Source organism: Myotis davidii, unplaced genomic scaffold, assembly GCF_000327345.1.
Source record: "Myotis davidii unplaced genomic scaffold, ASM32734v1 scaffold1488, whole genome shotgun sequence".
NCBI classification, from domain to species: domain Eukaryota; kingdom Metazoa; phylum Chordata; class Mammalia; order Chiroptera; family Vespertilionidae; genus Myotis; species Myotis davidii.
Window position 1 is genome coordinate 13,533 of NW_006298871.1, and position 8,271 is coordinate 21,803.

The following is an 8,271-nucleotide window of genomic DNA, read 5'->3' on the forward strand; positions in this document are numbered from 1 at the left end:
TCACAAGCAAGGAGTTGCCTCATCTAAGTCATGGGAAGAATCAAAGAGCCTCTAGGTACAACCAGTGAGAAAAACACAGGGGAGGATCCCAGGGCACTCCTGGCTGCTCCCAGGGATTTGGGCTGTATCCTCTTGACCTCCTCATAACCTTCCCTGTGCGGGATTCACCGAAGCTGAATGTATACCTTATGCACAGAACCTATGTTGGATCGGGAGGAGCACATCTCTCAGGAAGTTCTTGAAGCAGTTGTCCATCCTCTTTCTGGGAATGGACGTTTTACTTCGTCAGCCTTAGCTGATACATTTCAGAACCTAAGAAGGTCCAGAGGGCAATTACTTGCTCTTGGTGTAATTCTTTACTCATTTTCTTCTACTCCGCCCTCCTCGCCCCCCCCCGCCCCCCCCAATTCTTGGCAATCACCACAGCTCCTTACTCTTCTAAGTTCCCAGTGGGATAAATATTCTGAAAATGTTTTATCTTAACTTTTAATTGTCTAGTTATTAGGCTAATGAGCCCTTCCATGACTCTTTGAGGTATTTCACTGCCCTTCAAGGCTATGGCATTGCTGGAGACTTTTGGTAGGAGTCAGGAGACAGGAATAAAGTCTAAGCATGTTATTCCTTCCAAGGATAGAAAAGGAATGCATCTTCTCCCCTCCTTGCACATATCTATTTTAAGTAACCAGGGAATGGTGCGTAAGCATTGCGCAGTAGAATCAGTATGTCTTTGGCCTAGAAGCCATTGAGAATTCCGAAGCTCACAAACATTACAATATTTGTATAGGCTCCTTGGTGGTCTCCCATATCACATTTCTGTTGAATTCGGGTTTCTTTCCATGTTTTCATACCACCAGAAGCTTTTCCAGCTTTCACTATTCTTGATCTCTCAGTTTTTGATCGCTTTCCTCAAAGTTTTAATCTCTTCACTGGCATAACTATAAGAAACAGAGAAAACAGTGAGTCAGGATGGGGTTTTATTTCAAATAGCAGCAGCTGGCCACAGTGTGCCCCATACCTTTCAATAAAGGGCCCCAGGCCCAGCACCAGCAGCAGCTTGCCTTGGTTCACAGCTTGGCCTCTCCCAGGCACCTCCAAGCCCAACACAAGTAGCAGCCATCTGCAGATCACTCTGTAGCTTGTTCCATGTGTCCTCAGGCAGGGCACAGGCAGTAGCTGATTTTATACCTACTGGGAGGCCCCACAGCAAGTACACCTGGTGGTCAGCTTTAGACCATGGCAGATTACAAACCGATCATATCCATGAGTGGCACACTCAAGGGGCAGACTTGGTGAACACCAAAGCTCCACTGAAGCATGTCCTGCTCCACAGGGGTGTCTCCTACACAGCAGCTCTTTTGCTGTAGTCGAAGCTGGTCTGCACAGCTGATTGGCTTGGGGTCAGTCCCTCCCAGTGACTCCAATAAAGGCTCAATTACAACAAGACAGTGCACACAGCCTATATAGGGTCGCACCTAGAGTGCCCAGCTCAGATGACTGGGGAGGCTGAGCCATTGGGCCCGACTACACAAAGCTACTCTACCAATTCCAGGAGCGATAGCAACTCTACCTAGTACATTGAAACAAACACAGGAGAGCAGCCAAAATATAGACACAAAGATATATGTTACAAATGAAAAAAACAGAAGGAATCTGCAGAAAAAGAACGAAATGAAATGGAAGCGAGCAAACTACTAGATTTACAGTTCAAAACAATGGTTATAAGGATGCTCAAGTCACTTAATGAGAACTTCAAGGAACTTAGAGGGAATTTCAAGGAACTTAGTGAGAACATCAATGTCATAAAAAAAGTACCAGTAGAAATTAAACATACACTAATTGAAATGAGGAATAATTTACAGGGAATCAACAGTAGAGGACACTGAGAATCAAGTCAGCAATTTGGAATATGAGGAAGCAAAAAACACCCTATCAGCACAGCCCAAAAGAATAAAATAATAGGAAGACAGTGTAAGGAACTTTTGGGGACAACTTCAAGCATGCCAACATTTGCATCATGGGGGCACCAGAAGGAGAATAGAGGGAGCAAGAAATTGAAAACCTACTTGAAAAAATAATGACAGAAAAGTTCCCTTACCTGGTGAAAGAAATAGACTTATAAATCCAGGAAGCACAGAGAGTCCTGAACAATATGAACCCAAAGAGGCCCACCCCAAGACACATTATAATTAAAATGTCAAAGGTTAAAGACAAAGAGAGAATCTTAAAAGTAGCAAGAGAAAAGCAACTAGTTACCTACAAGGGAGTGCCCATATGACTGTGAACTGATTTCTCAACAGAAACTTTGTAGGCCACAAGGGAGTGGCAAGAAATATTCAAAAGTGATGAAAAGCAAGTGGTGACTGGGGAGGCTGAGCCACTGGGCCCTACAGGACACCAAGATTACCCAACAAAGCTATCATTTATAATTGAAGGTCAGATAAACAGAAAAGTTCCCTTACCTGGTGAAAGAAATAGACTTATAAATCCAGGAAGCACAGAGAGTCCTGAACAATATGAACCCAAAGAAGCCCACCCCAAGACACATTATAATTAAAATGTCAAAGGTTAAAGACAAAGAGAGAATCTTAAAAGTAGCAAGAGAAAAGCAATTAGTTACCTACAAGGGAGTGCCCATATGACTGTGAACTGATTTCTCAACAGAAACTTTGTAGGCCACAAGGGAGTGGCAAGAAATATTCAAAAGTGATGAAAAGCAAGTGGTGACTGGGGAGGCTGAGCCACTGGGCCCTACAGGACACCAAGATTACCCAACAAAGCTATCATTTATAATTGAAGGTCAGATAAAGAGCTTCACAGACAAGAGAACGGTAAAGGAGTTCATGACCACCAAACCAATATTACATGAAATGTTAAAGGGTCTTCTTTAAGAAGAAAAAATATAAAAAATATGAACAATAAAATGGCAATAAATACATATCTATCAACAATTGAATCTAAAAAATCAAACTATATGATCAAGGAATCTAGTGAACAAAATAAACTGATGAATAAAGTAGAACCAGAGGCCTGGAAACATGGACAGATTGTCAAATCTCAGAGGGAAGGGGAGCGGTGGGGAACAGGAAGAGATTAACCAAAAAGCTTATGTGCATATATGCATTACCAATGGACACAGATAATAGGGTGGTGAAGGCCTGGGGTAGGGCGGGATCCAAGTGGAAAGACTAAAAGGACGGGGACATCTATAACACTGTCAACAATGAAGATTAAAAAAAAAATTCTGCCTCAAAGTAGCTATGGCTACAAGTTTCGAATCACTTATACAATGAGAGGTAAAACTATAAACATTCTGTGGCAACACAAACTCTGGACTAGGGACAGGATAATTGATGTTTGCTCTAGCTTTGGTATAAATAGCTCCATGACTTTGGGCATGTCATTTAATCTTTCTGGGTCTCAGTTTTCTCATCTGTGAAATGGATATTTAATTAGAACTTTAAGGATCCTGCAGCTCTGGAAGTTTGTGTTTTCCAATGTGGCCATTACAGTATTCTCCTTTCACCCTAAGGTTTAAGATTGGAGTCAGAGCATTGTGGGTTCCAGACTGTGGCCTTGAGTACATTGGAGTGATTTTCTCCTTTGAGTCTGATCCATACCAGGAGTTGCATTGACAGAAACAATGTTTTATACACTGGATACCTGGCTCTTGGAGAAAGTTCACTTCCTATAATGACTGTGCAGTCTCAGACCTGCTGCTTGCCTGGGTCTTTTTAAAAAAAATATATTTTATTGATTTTTTACAGAGAGGAAGGGAGAGGGATAGAGAGTTAGAAACATCGATGAGAGAGAAACATCGATCAGCTGCCTTCTGCACACCCCCTTACTGGGAATGTGCCCACAACCAAGGTACATGCCCTTGACCGGAATCGAACCTGGGACCCTTGAGTCCTCAGGCCGATGCTCTATCCGCTGAGCCAAACCGGTTAGGGCTTGCCTGGGTCTTTTTCTCACTCCTTTGGAATTGCCCCAATACTACTCACTTCCCCACCCTCTCCTTCTTTGCCCACATATCTCCTTGCCATAAGACTTTCCTCTTACTAAGAGTAGTTCCAGTAAACTGCTATATCTGGTCCTCAGTTAGGCACCTACTTTCAGTTCTTTCCACTGGAAAAAAAAAGAATTAGTGTTTCCTTACCTTTTTTCGGACAGATTGTCAAATCTCAGAGGGAAGGGGAGCGGTGGGGAACAGGAAGAGATTAACCAAAAAGCTTATGTGCATATATGCATTACCAATGGACACAGATAATAGGGTGGTGAAGGCCTGGGGTAGGGCGGGATCCAAGTGGAAAGACTAAAAGGACGGGGACATCTATAATACTGTCAACAATGAAGATTTAAAAAAAAAAATTCTGCCTCAAAGTAGCTATGGCTACAAGTTTCGAATCACTTATACAATGAGAAGTTCCAGTAAACTGCTATATCTGGTCCTCAGTTAGGCACCTACTTTCAGTTCTTTCCACTGGAAAAAAAAAGAATTAGTGTTTCCTTACCTTTTTTCACTTAAATGTCAAGAGGCACCTTGTCGGAAGCAGGGTATGTGTGCTGATGACTGCTATATTTGAGGGCAGCTTCAACAACCCCAGATATAGCTCATCACTAATAAGCTCTGTCATGGGAGGGTCAGACATTGCTCTGCTTCCTACTGTTACACTTTAGGAAATGCTTAAAATGGTATTTCTGTGCTTTGTCATCTCTTTGTGACTTGGGGGAAGATTTTCCTCCCATAAGGAATTCAGGGACTTCCCTTGTATCATATCCTGAGTTCCCTGTGCTTTCTACTTTATCAGAATCTTAGTGTCCAACTCCAAAGGCTGTGCATTTTGATTTAGGCGTCTCAGAATTAGAATTTTGGAATTAATAAAGATTAAATGACATTGATCTAATATACCCAAAGTATTAACTCTTATACCTATTATTCTCTATACAGTATCCATCTTGCATGGAGAATTGGCCATCTCCTCTCTCCTCTATTCAACTCATTATACCTGTTCTCAGGAACAGGTGGGGGCTTCTGTTTCAACTCCATGAAATTCTAACAAGGGAATTATCAGAGATCTTCTCCCCATTGGTTTCTGTGGTCTCTGTGCTCCATATACATCTCAACCCTGATCTACATTCAGCTTCTTCTTCTTGGCCTTTGGCCTGGGTTGTTGGTCATTCTCTTCCATTCCATTCTTCATGGTTGCAGCTGACTGGCCCAATGTAGGGAATCCATGTGGGTAGAGGAGGAAATGAAGAATGCAGCCATGCCAGGTCTGACTACAGGACCAAGCTGCTACATGACAATCAGATTGTGATCACTAAGCTTAAGGCATGTGAGATATTTTTGCTAGAAGATCCTCTTTCACAATTTTTTAAAATACAGTTTTATGGATTTCAGAGAGGAAGGCAGAGGGAGGGAGGGAGAGAATTAAACACCAATGATGAGAGTGAATCATTGATCAGCTGCCTCCTGCATGCCCCCTACTGGGGATCTAGTCCGCAACCCCAGCATGTGCCCTTGACCAGAATTGAACCTGGGACCCTTCAGTCTGCAGGCTGATGCTCTATTCAATGAGCCAAACCAACTAAGGTGATTCTTTTTAAAAGGCCCTAGCTTGGTGTGAACCTGGTCCCAAAGGGAGATCTGGATGTGTGTCATGTCCTACGGAGTGAGAAGTGGAAAACATTATTCAGGATAACTTTGTAAGGTAGGCTCAGCCTTGGCTAGAGCTAGACAATTGATAAAGAGCCAACTGAGATGAAAATCTAGGTATGTCTTATGTGGAAGTCTTTTTGTATTCTGACATTTCTGACATTCTCTACACAGAGGTTAGCAGAAGGGGAAGCAGTATCTTTATGCTTCAGGTTCTTTTTCCTGCCCCAATTAAGCAAAATGATATTTCTTAGTACCCCCAAAAAGCAGAGTAAAGGAATTCTGGCCAGGTATTTCCTGCTACTCTTAGATACAATTGGCTTCTTAGCCTTAGACAAGGAATCTGACATGCTTTTTCCTGTAGTCTTCAGGCTCATCTCCAGGCCTACATATTTGCCCTAACACTATGGATCTGTGGTAGGCTAAATAATATCCTACCCTTGTAAATCCATACCCTAATCCCTGGAATCTGTGTCATACCTTGGATGACAAAAGGGACTTTTCTGATGTAATAATGTTAAGGATTTTGAGATGGGGAGATTATTTTCAATGATCCAGGTGAGTCCAATATAGTCATATAGATCCTTATTAGTGGGGAGGGGCAGAAAATCAGAGTCAGGAAAAGGAAATGTGATGACCAAAGCAAGAGTTTAGAGTGATGTGAGGAAGGGGCCATAAGTCAAGGAATGCTGGTGGCCCCTAAAAGCTAAAAAGGGAAAGAAAAGGGTTCTCCTATGAAGCCTCCAGAAGGAAAAAAACCTGCGAGCACCTTGACCTTACCCCAGTAGAATTGATTTTGGATTTCTAACCTGCGGCACTTCAAAAGTGACTGGAAACTTATTTTCCACAGGAACTAGGACAATATGCGGCATGTTATGGATTTAGCCTGAGGGTAAGTCAAGGACTGTCCCATAGTGCAGGCTTGAGGACATGGAGGTCAGAAGGAATAAAGTCATTTTCTGCTTATACCCTGAGAATTCAGCGTTCTGTGAACCAGTTTCTTTTAGTTTTCACAACACGATAGATTTGAGATCCGGTGGTCTAGACCCTGGAAATCCCATTCTCCTGTGACCTTTTCCCAAGACTTTCAGATCTTGTCCACTCTTACGTGTACATTGTGTAGCAGAAGAGTTTGTTCTGACTTCTCAGCAGACCACCACTCAGCTGGAGGGAGCAAAGGCCGGTAGCTAAGGGTGTAGGCTCCATACTCTGGATGCTTGCATCTGAATACTGGCTCCCACATTGTCCATTTATAACAGTTGGGCAAGTTAAAGTATCCACTAACTCAGTTTCTTCAAATGTGAAATGGGGGGAATTATAATGTCTGGGCTCTTGTGAGGATGATATGAAGTAATCCATGTAAAGCACTTAACCCAGTGATTAGTCTATGGTATTGTGAACCCTTGATGAATGTTAGGTATTTAAAGTATTTGAAATACGTTCAAAACTGTGGGAGAAAATTGCTATTCAAACCAATGCTACAAATAGACTTAATTTTCCCCCTTACTCATTTACTTCTATCCTGTTGAGCTTTGTCAACTCAAAATTCTCTTATTTTTCTCTTTTGTAAAATACAAGATGTTCTAACAGTTCTCTGCATCTAGCCTGCAGTACTTTATGCCACACTTGGGATTGTGTAAGAGATGTTTTCAAAATACCTTTTTATTATATATATATATATTCCGTATATATTTGTATTGATTTCAGAGAGGAAGGGAGAGGGAGAGAGAGAAACATCCATGATGAAAGAGAATCATGGATTGGCTGCCTCCTGCACGCCCCCTACTGGGGATCGAGCCCGCAACCTGGGCACGTGCCCTGACCAGGACTCGAACTGGTGACTTCCTGGTTCATAGGCTGATGCTCATCCACTGAGCCACACCATCTGGGCTCAAAATACCTTTTTAGAAGCTTCTCTGGTTGGAGTTGTTCCTCAGGCTTTGCATTTAGTGTAGAAAACTTCAGAACTCCCAGATGGTGGGGCTGCGGAGGGCAGCTGGGCATAGATTCCAGCCAAATAAACCTTCTGGCCACTGCAGTGGGCATGGGGACACTGAAGCCAGAGGGAGGCCAAGAAGGAAAGTGACTATAGGGGCTGGGAATGGCTATCGAAGAGCAAACATGAGTCCAGAAGCTATACACAGAAGCAACAAGGACCCTTTTCCATCTTGCCTGTGTCCCTGCTAATACTAAACTTACTGCCAGTGTCGTGGAGAATGGATGGAGAGAGAGGTGCTGCCCGGAGTGAGGGGTGCTGCTACACAGTCCCTCCCTCTTTCCAACTATCTCCAAGTCTAGTGGAAAAAACATCAAAAGAAATCCCCCAGCTCCCATAGCATAGTTAACACATTTTCTTTCTTGTGAAGACAACTTTCAAGATCCATTCTTCTAGCTACTTTCAAATCTGCAATACAGTATTAACTATAGTCCCCAAATTGTGCTTATAGGAAAATATAATTTACTAGAGGCCCAGTGCACAAAAATTTGTGCACTCAGCGGGGAGGGGGATCCCTCAGCCCGGCCTGTGCCCTCTTGCAGTCTGGGACCCCTCGGGAGATAACGACCTGCTGGTTTAGGCCTGCACCCGGGTGGCAGAGGGCAGGCCTAATCCCTAG